Genomic DNA, 12654 nt, shown 5'->3' on the forward strand with positions numbered 1-12654 from the left:
TATCACCTGTCTTAATTTTGCCAGCAGAGCAGCAACCGTCAGGAATCTGTCGATACTTGTACTCATGTTTATGCTTAAGAGCTGCCTCTTCAGATTGGTGCTCAGCCTCAGATTACAGTGAAACAGACTCAGTGTGTGTGTGAGCAGCTTTTAATTGGGCAGTCTTCATAATTTAAGTGTAAACCTCATCCCTTTCAGAGTAACTTGAACCCTTTAAGTCAGCGAGAAGAAGTCCTGTTCCTGCAAAAAAATTTAAAAACTTTGACTGAGGAGGCTCCACAGGGACAGGCTCCATTTTCACATTGTAACACCAAGGTGGGGGGTGGGGGTGGTGGGGGTCGTCTCAGTGGATTCACATTCACACAACAGCACAGAGAGTGAACAGCTGCTGATCATCCTATATTTCATGCATATCTGAGATAATGTGGCTCAGGTGTCGGTGCAAATGCAAGCACACAGGAACAGATACAGGCTTTATATAATTGAACACACTCAAAACTGTCCAACAAAACAGAAAAAATGTGTGGAATTAGAGAAAGAAGTTTCCAAACTTTGTTACTGTATGCTGATTTCCATTATTTGCAGCTATTTCCAAAATGTGAAAAAGTGTCTGTTCTTTTTTCCGTAATTTTCTTCTTGTATTTGTTTGTAATTTCTTTTGGGTCTTATATAGAGGCACTTAGATAGTAATAATAATAATACATTTTATTTGTAGCGCACCTTACATTTAAAAGAAAATCTCAAGGTGCTACAAGGAGGCCTACCATAAAACCATTAAAACAATATCAAGCTGGGAAGCTGCTTGCATGCTTCTAAATGGTTCACTTTACTTCTTACCTGGGATTTTAAAGGTACATCAGTACTTCTGAACATTTTTTTTAATTTCTCGTCTGTATGAAGTAATTCATGATAGATGTGTGTCCCTCACAGTTTTCGGAAACAAAAGCCCTTTCAGACAGATGTTGCATTCCCGTGTTATTTACGCCAACGTGACACTTAACCTTCGATCTATATCGCAGAGGCATGTTGGGTTAGATGACGTGATCCCTTCTCTGTACCATCTTCAGAGGGCGTCACAAAGATGAGATATGTGCAGAGTCAGTGGGGGGTGCAGTGCTGATGAAGGCTGAGCTTTATTATGGCACTTTTGTGAGAAAAAATAATCTGTATGTATTTGAAAAATTACATTACTTAAAATTAAACAAATTAAATGTTCAGTATATAGTGGACCCAAAAATGCATACTGAATGACCACAGGAGTTCAGTCTACTGAAACTTCATACTTAAAAGTCTGCACTGCACACTGAACTGTGGCAATTCTGAAAGGGCCAGGGTGAAAACACAATGATGAGCAGAGGGGAATTTCAGAATCTAGATTAGAAGGTTTAAAGAACAGGCTTGCACAGAGACAGAAGAACCAAGACTTAGGGCCTGATTTACTAAACGTTTGCGTGTATTAAAACATGTGCAAACTTGATACCACCAGCAAAAAACTAACAGCGTGCAGTGAGGATTGCGTCTTTCATATGAGCAAAACAACACGTATTGTCCAAATAGTACGTTTGCCTTAATGAATATGCAAAACAAGGCGTTTCTGCCTCAGCGTGCAAAATACTGGGAGGAGAACATGCAAAGAAGTTAAGTCAGTACATGCAATGTGATTTACCAAGCCAGGCAAAAATTGTGGTGGTTGTGACGGTGTCTGAATTTAACACCTTTGAAAAGAACGTGCTAATCCAAGAGCCCCAGTGTTATGCACTGCAGGCTGCAGTTAAGAGGAGACATAGGATCAATAAAAGACGTGTTAACATGTTTAAATGACAGAAAAATAAATGGAATGCATTTGTTGTGTATCTTGCTTCAATAATAGTTTAATAGAAACGCCATGATTAAACTGCAACTGAATATTCACAGCGTCTGCATTCTAAAGAATTTCAACATTGACACTAATGTCGTCCTATTTCCCTCTTCTCGCCAACATTACATTTTATACTGGGCATTTCATTTTCTCGGGTTACGCGTCTCTGGTGTGCTCCGGAGCGCTTCTCCAGAGCGCGCTCGTCTCTTCACTCTACAGCCCCCTCCCCTGCTGCTGCGCTGTGGGACGCTTGAATGGGGGGCTCACCATGCTTGTACCCCCAACTTCAGTACCTGTTTCCAGACAGCACTGACCAACTTCTGGTGCGCAACGATGGCACGAGTGGCACACACACTGCGCACCAGTGCCACAGAGGACCGTGTTTAATACCAAGGTTTTCTTTATATTCAGATTTATCTGCTATTACTTGATACTGGACGTTCCTTTGCCTCTAACTAATACCTATTTTGCGCTTGCAGTCGTCCAGCTTTCCGTCCAAACTCTCTGTGACGCAAACCAGTAGAACACGCAAAAGACTGACAGAAATACTACCACCTCCACAAGGTTTGCACCTGACGTCATTCACGCAAATGTTCTTAGTAAATCACCCGCAAAACGCCCACAAGCCAAACGTGCAAACTTTTGCAATGAGCACGAAATTTTGTACTCTTTAATTGAGATCTTAGTAAATCAGGCCTACAGTACTACACTGTGAAGACGAGCCCTAGAAGAAGTTATAGAGGGGTTTCTTTCCAGTACAACACATGGTGTTGGACATACCTGCTGCTCTGTTGATCAAGGTGAAACACTATTGACCTGCATGGCTTCAAACAAGTAACATCTGTGTGAGTAAAAAGAAGCAGACCATCAACTAAGGAATCCTGATGACTCCTATGGGGAAAGCTGAGTCACTGCAAAAATAGCAGGACAGCTAATCACTTATTTACAGCAATAGGTGCTTAGGTTATGTTTAAAGATGCATATGAGAAGGGGGTTTAGTGCAGTTGGTAGAGCCACATAAACAGGCTGTATTACTTGCACTGATCACAGTTTATACTCCTAAACCTAAAAGCATTTTGTTGGGGTTTTCAGGAGTGAATACCTGACCAACGATTAGGTTGGGTTTTTATAATGTAAAATTTTGTTGTCAAAATAAATGTAATAATTAAGTTTATTTAATTATTAATATAAATCAATATTGTTATTAAACTGAGTTTAATAAAACCTCGGAGCACCACCCTGTAAACAGGGAACAACCAAAATATTACAAATATCAGTCTCGAATTGATTAATTAATTATCAATATCATTAATAATCTGTATTTAATTGAAGGTGTGAAATCTGAACACAAAGCCCTTTCACCCAGCCTAAGTCACAATGCAAATACACAGTAATCACAAACAACCGCTCTTTAAATTATAACTGAATTTATTTAACAAAGAAACATCAAGTTAATCGATGAAACTCAATCAAACAAACAAGCGTGATGCGTGTGTGTGTGTGTGTGTGTGTGTGTGTGTGCGTATTTCTGTGAGAGAGAGAGAGAACACGGGTCTCCTAACCTGGTCTATTGTCTAGAGACGGAGTCAAACTCTGTCTCTACCTGATCTGTCTTTATGCAGCGTCTGGAAAGCGAGGGGAGAGAGAGAGAGAAAAGAGAGTGCACCTTGAAAGCTCAATCACAGCCTAGAACTCACGCACAACTCAGAGCATAGTTAACTTCACTACCAGAAGCCAGTGGCCGAATTTGTATCAGACGGCGTTAACACTAGTCTTTCTGATAATGAGTCTATTACCCGGTTATGACGCGAGAGTTCACAGAGAAACACACGGGACGCAGCGGCCCAAATAAAGAAAACAAAAGAGGTTTTACTCTCATAAAACCCAAGACGCAGTGGTCAAATACCAAGCAAATATTATCACAGTTTCACAATAATAACTCAGTTATTAAACACACTCTCTAAAGCTAACTGCCCAGACCTAGCTAAGCCTCACTTGTAACCGTTTTGTCCACAGTTGATGAAAGAAGCAACAAAAGGGTCCTTCGCTGGGACGGTCTCCAGCCGTCTCCCTGCAGTTGTATGGTGATGGCGGCGTGTCCAAGGGGTTGAGCAGGGCCGTGGTGTCCTCCGTCGAGCGAGGTGATCTCCGCGGATGTCCTTTCTTTACAGGACGGAATGAGACGTAATCCTTACGATCTCTCTCAATACCGTTTTAATACGGGAGAAATAAGACGCTCTTCTTGGAGATGCGTTTAAATGGATGATCTAAGCTCGGAATTCAGGATGTCGGTATGCTTCAAGGCCTTGGGTTAGCTGCACACCAAAACTTTTAAACACAGAGAAGGGTGCTGTGAAAAAGGATGCAGAGGGGTATCCTCGGACGTCGCCAGACGACGTGTGAAAGAGAGTGAACAATGGGAGACGACCGGTTTTATCCCTCCCAAGCTTCATACCTATGTGTTAGGTGTGGCAAAGCATTCTGGGAGTACCGGCAAGGCCTGCTGGGATAAAGAGTCTTTTGTCATGGTTCTCCAAAGGGACACAGCCTGAACTTTGTCATCCTGGCTGGACCCAACAATGTCAGCTTACATTGTTTCTCCCCACATGCTCTTCTGCTGTCCTATCAAACAAAGGCAAAATTCCCCACATGAAACATCCTGCAATTGAAATAATGAAAAAATATAACTGGAGGTGCTTTTTTCACACATCAACTGACAGTGAAGGGTTCTGGAAAAAACACCTGAGACCTGAACCTGTCCTAATTAGTCATATCTTGCACAGGAACAAAATGTTGTAAACAAATCTGTAATTTGTGTTGTCTGATTATAAATAAAACTGTATGAAAAAATACATTTAACACAGCTTGCATTTCTTTTAGAGTCGGTAGTAGCTTCAGAAATTAACTACACAGTAAAGTAATATAACTAGTTTAATTATTATGCAGATATACATTTAGTTGAACTTTTAGCATTTACTTTTGCACTTTAGTTTTAAATTCAGCCAGGACATCGGATAGAGTGGGAATGAAATGTGGGAATGCAGCACTATAGGTCTGCAATTAATTGGGTGAGGGCGAAAGAACAATTAGCGATACTTATTGTCACAAGACTTTGTCATAACATAGCAATCTCCAATAGTTACCAATTCAGTGAGTGCATTAAGGGGAAAAAGTTAAACGCAATTGTGAAAAAAATCTGATTTCTAATGTAAAACAGTTGTGTGGGCCTGTGTGTGGAAGGTAAATTGAAAGGATGTACCTCACGTTACCCAAAGATAGTATCAGATTATCAGATTGGATTCTGAGTGCCTCCTCATTGGTTAGTGCATCACATTGAACTACAATTGCCTGTGACTTAAAACAAAACCATAAAACTGGTTAAAAAAGTATAGTAAGTGAGGCCAAACTTCTCGTGCAGTAGTAGGAAGTATTTTTTGTCAGCCAGTAGGGCAGTTCCTTAAGTGTGTTTTTTTTTCTGAAAACCATGAATAACCTAATTCCACTCTCTGTGGTGATAGGTTGCAGTTTTGTTCCAAACTTTTTATTCCTGGCGCCTGGCATTGATTAGGTGGCATGGATTATTTAATCTGGTGTATATATACTATACGCGTGTGTGTGTGTTTCCAAGCATTCCTGGTGATCTTTGCTGTTTTTGGGGCCAAATGTTTTTGTTTTACTGCTTCTACAAAATGGCAACATGTTATATGTAGGTGTTGAGCACCCATCAGCATAAACATAAATCAGCTCCTATTGTCATGATAATTGTCCCTGCGATACGTTTGGTGTTCATATGACAGTATGACCTCGGTGGACCTCGGGGTTATTTAAGTTTTTGTCTTGACTTTATGAAAGCGGCTTCAATGATAGAAACCAAAACGATTCCAATGAATGTGAATTTAGGTAGCCTTTTTCAATATGAACACAACACAACCTAAACATTTTTCCCACTTTTTTTGCAGGACAGCTGAAGGGACACAGGAAGTACAATATTAGAAAGCAGATGTTTGGGGGTAATGACATACAGCAAAAGACTAAAGGTCAGAGTCAAGCCTGGGGCCACTGCCATGAGGACAGTATATACAGTAACCACTTGCACCCTAAGCTAAACTCTTGATCGCTCTCTGGACTGAGACATCAATAACACCTGAATGGAAGCATCCATAACTTGACCTAAAAGAGGTTTTCATCTGATATAAAACTCCACAGTTTAAATACTATATGATGACTTCCAGCGGCAGGTTTTTAAAGTGAATGAAAAAGGACAGCAGCCTTCATCTTGATGAGCACTGACAACATCATCATAGCAAACACACTCTTATTATTTACAACAATCTGCCATAATGTGTGACAGTGACCCTTGTTTAATGTTAGTGTCGTTCTCAGGTTTACCCTCTTAGACAAATGTTCTCATACATTTTAAACCCCAGCCTCTGTCACAATTCATCATTTCAATCATGAAAGTTAATGTGGCACATGGCTGTTCATATTTTTTCATTACATTTTAATTGTCTTCATAATGAAGGAGTCAGGAGCTGCTCTGCTGAGACACAAATCAAACGAGTTCTTCTGTTTAATAAAACGTCGAGCCCCATTCTTCAGCGGGACTTTGTTCTCAAAGTGACACATGTCTGTGTGTGTTTCCAGGCTCAGACGAAGTCCTGCAGCGTGACTCTGAGTACGGGTATGTAGGTCAGATCTGTCCCACCATGATTGCAGAACAGACTAAAACATCAAAACAAATGTGGGATGAGTTGAATGTTGTCAAGGCAATTGTGAACACAACTATTTGATTGGATAAACAAGAAATCTGGTTCTGATGCAAGAGGCCTCAAAATGATGACTCTGACAATCTTACTTAATCTTTAGCACACAGTCAGCATGTTTATAATCAGTTTAGATTGAAATTTAAATATATATTTTGAGGTTTTATTCCCATTTATTTCCATCTCTACATACCAATGTCTTGCTTCCTTTATTCATTTTCCTCTTCTTTTTTAACTTCCAGATGGATAATTATTCCGCCACTCTTTTGGTTTAGTTTGTCAGCCTTCGACGGGGGCCCCCGACTGACTTGCAGCACAAAGCAGTTGACTGCTTTGCCTTTTGACAAGCAGCACCTCTGCACACAGTGGTATAACTGGCCAGGATGCTCTCCACAGCGCCTGTGAATGGATGACTCAGGAATACAGTATTGGACTCAGATGCAGTGAGTACCCGCACATTTATAGATTTTAATAAACTACAGGACTACTTGTCATAGAAAAGCTGAGAGACAGGCTGCTTCTGGTGTGAAAGCAAACGTAAAAGAACATTGTGACTTTGGAAATGGTGCACGGCTGATAAATTCAGATATGAAGGATGATTCAGAAAATGTCTGTGAAACCAAAATGTGTCAGACCATTTGTTTGAGATTGGTACATTCTTAAAGAGCATATTGCAGGTTAAAGACAAAACTTAACTAATCATAGGAAAATACGTTAACAATACTGTTTTTAAAGAAATTCTGAAATTAATAACCCACAGGGTCTCCTGGAGACGTTTTAGTACGTTTTCGCACGTCTTTGCTTTTTACTTCCGCATTCGGCTGTGACGTAACATAAGGGAGTCCCGCTGAATCCCCGTCTGTTTAACATAGAAAATCATGGATCCGAGTGTCACTCCCGTCAATAAAGAGGAAGAAGACATGTATTCCTTTACATATAATGGTCCACTGGCTTATTATTCTGAACCTGTTAAATGTGATAGAGAGCAGAAACAGGCAGGATTAAAGGAATAACGGCCTCAGGAGAGAAGTGAAGCTGTGGTGTGAGGAGAGACCCGGAGCAGGCGTCCTGCTGAGTGACAGGTGTCAGCTCGCCATATATGGGCGAGTGCTGTGTTCACATCAGCATATGTAAAGTTTGTAATCACATTCAATCAATTAAAAAACTATTTGTAGAAGGTGCAAGTGACGATCATTCACCTTTACATAGTATGGGAGCTGCTTGTAAAAACGGCAAATCTGTACAACGTATTACGGTGCCGCGCTGTGCGCGCGCGAGAGAGAGAGCGAGAGAGAGAGAGAGAGAGAGAGAGACAGACAGACAGACATAGAACCCGATTACACGGCCTGTGCAAGTGCAGCACCATGTCTTAATTGTTTATTCCTCATGCAGCCCAGTGCTCACGTTGTTATAGAAAATACAGTGTATGGTGCAGGATCACGGCGCACGTAATCCACACAAACATGCACAACAGCGCACACACTCCACAGTTTAATGCGTGCACATATATTAGGCTACTACAAAAAGTTTAAAGTTTTAATTGGATAGAGGACCGACGTAAAGCTTGTGTTTCTGTTTGTTTCCAAACCGCGCGTTCCGTCTTTTCCCACTGCGCACACACAAACACACACACACACACACACACACACTCCACAGTTTAATGCGTGCACATATATTAGGCTACTACAAAAAGTTTAAAGTTTTAATGGGATAAAGGACCGACAGAAGTAAAGGTTGTGTTTCGTTTCGTTTCCAAACTGCGCGTTCCGTCTTTCCCCACTGCGCACACACACAAACACACACACACACACACACACACACACGCGCACACACACACACGCGCTCTCTTGTAACAGAGTTGGATTTATAATAAATCGTATGACTACATATATTAAAACAGACTGTCCGGTGTCTATTACGCTCACACTAGAGAATATACAGAGGATTCCAGCAGATCAAATCATTAAACGCTTTCTGTCTGCGTATATAATATTTTATGTTAAACAGCCAGAGATTTAAATCATTAATAAGGAAACGTTTTTGTGTCTGATACCGAAATATTCAACGTGTCTGTTCGATCGTTTCTGAGGTTGTGAGAATAATTCACCAAAACACACTATGAATAATCAAGCCACTTACACTGTGCACCTGAATGTGCGCCGCTCAAGTTACAAACTATAGCAGGGAGGCATCCTGTCTGTTCTCACTCACTACCACGTATCATTACTCCTCTTTAATCATGTTTTAGCCTGTTTTTTTGTGCTTTAATTCTTTTGTGCTGCCTTCTAAATGTTTGTTTGTAAAGTGTTTGATGCTCTCGGTGCAAGACAAGTTCCCCCAGGGGCAATAAAGGCTTCATTCATTCATTCATACACGGACGCATAAAGCCGATCAAAGCAGAGTCAGAGAACGGGACTCCCTTATGTTACGTCATATGACGCGTTGTTGAAAAAAAAGCACGTTCTAAACGGCTATGCTAAAACAGCCACTTTCTCCTCTAAATTAGAGCACTTATGTGTTGTAGAACATATTAAAAAAATAACCTACTTATTTTACAGCCATTAACAGACTATATAAAATATTAATTAAAAATTTTTTTTAACCTGCAATATGCTCTTTAAGTTTACAGACACAGTTTGAGTTGATTTGAAATACTATTTGAATTATTTTACTTTGTAACAATCGCAATCAAAATCTCCAATTGAAAGAAAGATTCAGTCAACTCCCTGTGTTGTCTGAGCAAAGAAATTGTCTCTGCTCAGGAGACAGCAGGAATACAAAATAAAAAAGGATACACTGAGAGCAGACAAGACAGACGGAAGGAAGTATGTGAGCACAGATGCAAAAGACATTGCTGTCAGAGTGAATAAATGTACAGAGCTTCTGATTCCTGTTTGATGTGAAATTACTTTTCTTAACTACAGAATGAGTGTGTTTCTTTCCACTCTCTTTCAATGGAGGCTATTAAGAGTGAGGTCTGATTTCTCACTGGGTGGAGAGCAAAGACTTTTTTTTATCACAGACTGAATGACTCACTCACACATTGAAAGGCCGAGCAAGGTCATTCGACAGCAATTTAATGACAAGACTGCACTAATCAAGAGTGCTATTTGGAGAAAATGTGTTTAATTAAAAAAAAAAAAATGTATATATATATATATATGCTGCTCAAAAAAATAAAGGGAACACTGAAACAATACAATGTAATTCCAAGTCAATCACACTTCTGTTAAATCAAACTGTCCACTTCGGAAGCAACACTGATCGACAATCAATTTCACATGCTGTTGTGCAAATGGAATAGACAATATGTGGAAATTATAGGCTCCCCCCTGAACTGCTACCTTATTGTGGTGGGGGAGTTTGAGCACCCGAATGACCCTAGGAGCCATGTTGTCGGGGGCTTTGAGCCCCCAGCAGGGTCACCCAAGGCAAACAGGTCCTAGGTGATGGGTCAGACCAAAAGTAGTTCATCAAACCCCTATGACGGAAACAAGAACAAAGATCGTGACGTCGCCCAGCATGGCGGAGCCGGGGCCTCACCCTGGAGCCAGGCCTGTGGTTGGGGCCCGCAGGAGAGCGCCTGGTGGCCGGGCCTTTGCCCGTGGGGCCCGGCCGGGTCCAGCCCGAAAGGACGACGCGGGCCCTTCACATCGAGAGGAGTCAGTTGAGGTGGTCCGGGCATCTGGTCCGGATGCCCCCTGGATGCCTCCCTAGGGAGGTGTTCCGGGCATGTCCCTCCGGGAGGAGGCCTCGGGGTAGACCCAGGACACGCTGGAGAGACTATGTCTCTCGGCTGGCTTGGGAACACCTTGGGGTCCCACCGGAAGAGCTGGAGGAGGTGTCTGGGGTGAGGGAAGTCTGGGTGTGTCTGCTTAGACTGCTGCCCCCACGACCCGGCCCCGGATAAGCGGCAGAAAATGGATGGATGGATGGATGGATAGAAATTATAGGCAAATAGCAAGACACCCCCAATAAAGGAGTGGTTCTAAAGTTGGTGACCCCAGACCTCCTCCTGTTCCTCCTTGAACAAAGGGAGAGGTAGTGTTCCTGCTGCTGGGTTGTTGCCCTCCACATGGCCCCCTTCACTTCTCCTGATGTACTGGCCTGTCTCCTGGTAGCGCCTCCATGCTCTGGACACTACGGTGACAGACACAGCAAACCTTCCTGCCACAGCTTACATGGGTTCCTTACCTGGGTTCCTCCGATTGCAAGACAATGCTAGACCTCATGTTGCTGAACTGGCGGATACGGATGCTAGACCTTCATTGATTAATAAATTTGATTTCCATTAATCATTTTTTGTGTGATTTTTTTGTCAGCACATTCAACTATGTAAAGAACAAAGTATTAAAAAAGAATACTTCACTCGTTCAGATCTAGGGTGTGTCATTTTAGTGTTCTCTTTATTTTTTTGAGCTGTGTATGTTTTTTCAGATGTACTGTAGGTCATGTCACCGTTCATCTCATCAGTCTTTAAAGTTTCATGGGATGACGTCCTTACCAAACATATATCTCCTTATAACCCTCCCTATTACAGCCATGCTTTGCCTTTAGGATGAATAAAAGGAATAAAAGGAATAATGTGCAAACACAATTCCAAACAATGTAGTTTTGTTTTTCTGAGGTGGGTATTGTGTTTTATTTTGAAACTGTGTGTTTTCTTGATTGACCTTCTGTCCCTGTTGTTCTATTCCGTACAATTTGATTGCTGGATTTGGGACCTCGGGTGGCCAATCAGATTTTTGAGTGGGGGGCTATTTCACCCCTGGCCTCCTCTCTGGAGACGTCTCTGTCACTAAAGTCACTCTACTGTCACAGTCGGCCCCAAGAGTAAAATTCCAACTTCTGAAAATTCACAGGTCACCTCTTTGCTGACAAAGAAGGTCCACTTGACCATTTCTTCAGCTGCTACCATCTCTGACCACTTGTAATAGTTAATCTTCTGATTCACTTGGCATTGGCTTAGAAGGACATTCGGTCATTAAATATAATAGATTTAGCCCTCTCATTTTTACCTACTCTTGACAATGTACAGTCCAAGTTCCATGGCCTAACATTTCAAACTGCAATGTTAATACTGCTACTGCTGGAGGGAGACGTTGAGATATGCATTGCTCTATTTTGTTCAACAGATCCCTAGTGTGTAACCACCCTAAGTGTATTTTGAAGATTTTTCTGAGTTACTGAATTATGTGAGGCTCCAGTTTCACTGAGCAGAATCATTTGATGCATTCTAAGTGAAATGATTAAAGGCCAGCAATTCACTTTGGTACTTATGGTGAAGTTAGCTGACCTATCTCTTGCTTTGTTGTGCCCCGGTTTATATCTTTGTGGGATTACAATAGTTTATTGTTAATTCTTTGGTCTCAGTTTATCCATTGGGGATGGGGGAACCAAATACATCCAAACCTTGGAAATAAGGATAATAGAAAATATATTTGTTCACAAATGCAGAAATTGTGAGGTCTTGTAGGGACTCACCTTTAAGTGCTACTTTCCTACATTTAGAAATAAAATCAAGACACAAAAAAGTACCAGAGAATCCATTTGGCACACTGACTTTTCATGAATCATCAGTACACTCCTGGATTACCTTTAGCGCCAGATTCCATTGCAGTACCATAAAGCATTTAAGATTAACAAAACAGTTCTCTGGTGACTATAGAAATACATTAAAGTGATGGAAAGCAAAGTTGCCAACCACTGAAGGTGGGCTAAAGGTGTTTGGATACCCATGGAGAACTCCAAAACCACAGCAGAGTTTAAACCTTCCCTGCTTTTTTTTTGTATTTTGTCTCGGCCACGGATCGACTTTCCTCTAAAAAATAACTTGACATCTATACACCTTGTCGTCAAATGTCTTGACTTTGCATGCAACAGGTAGATTTTACAAGTACATTAAAAGTGCATCTCAAGGACAAGAATGACCTTAACCCATTTGTGCCCACATTTTTTTTCCAAGTCGACACATGTTGGGGTCCAAAACAAACATGATCTGCATTTTCTAATTTGTGCTCACTCTTTTTGTAA

Source organism: Symphodus melops (assembly GCF_947650265.1).
Source record: "Symphodus melops genome assembly, chromosome: 3".
Lineage (NCBI taxonomy): Eukaryota > Metazoa > Chordata > Actinopteri > Labriformes > Labridae > Symphodus > Symphodus melops.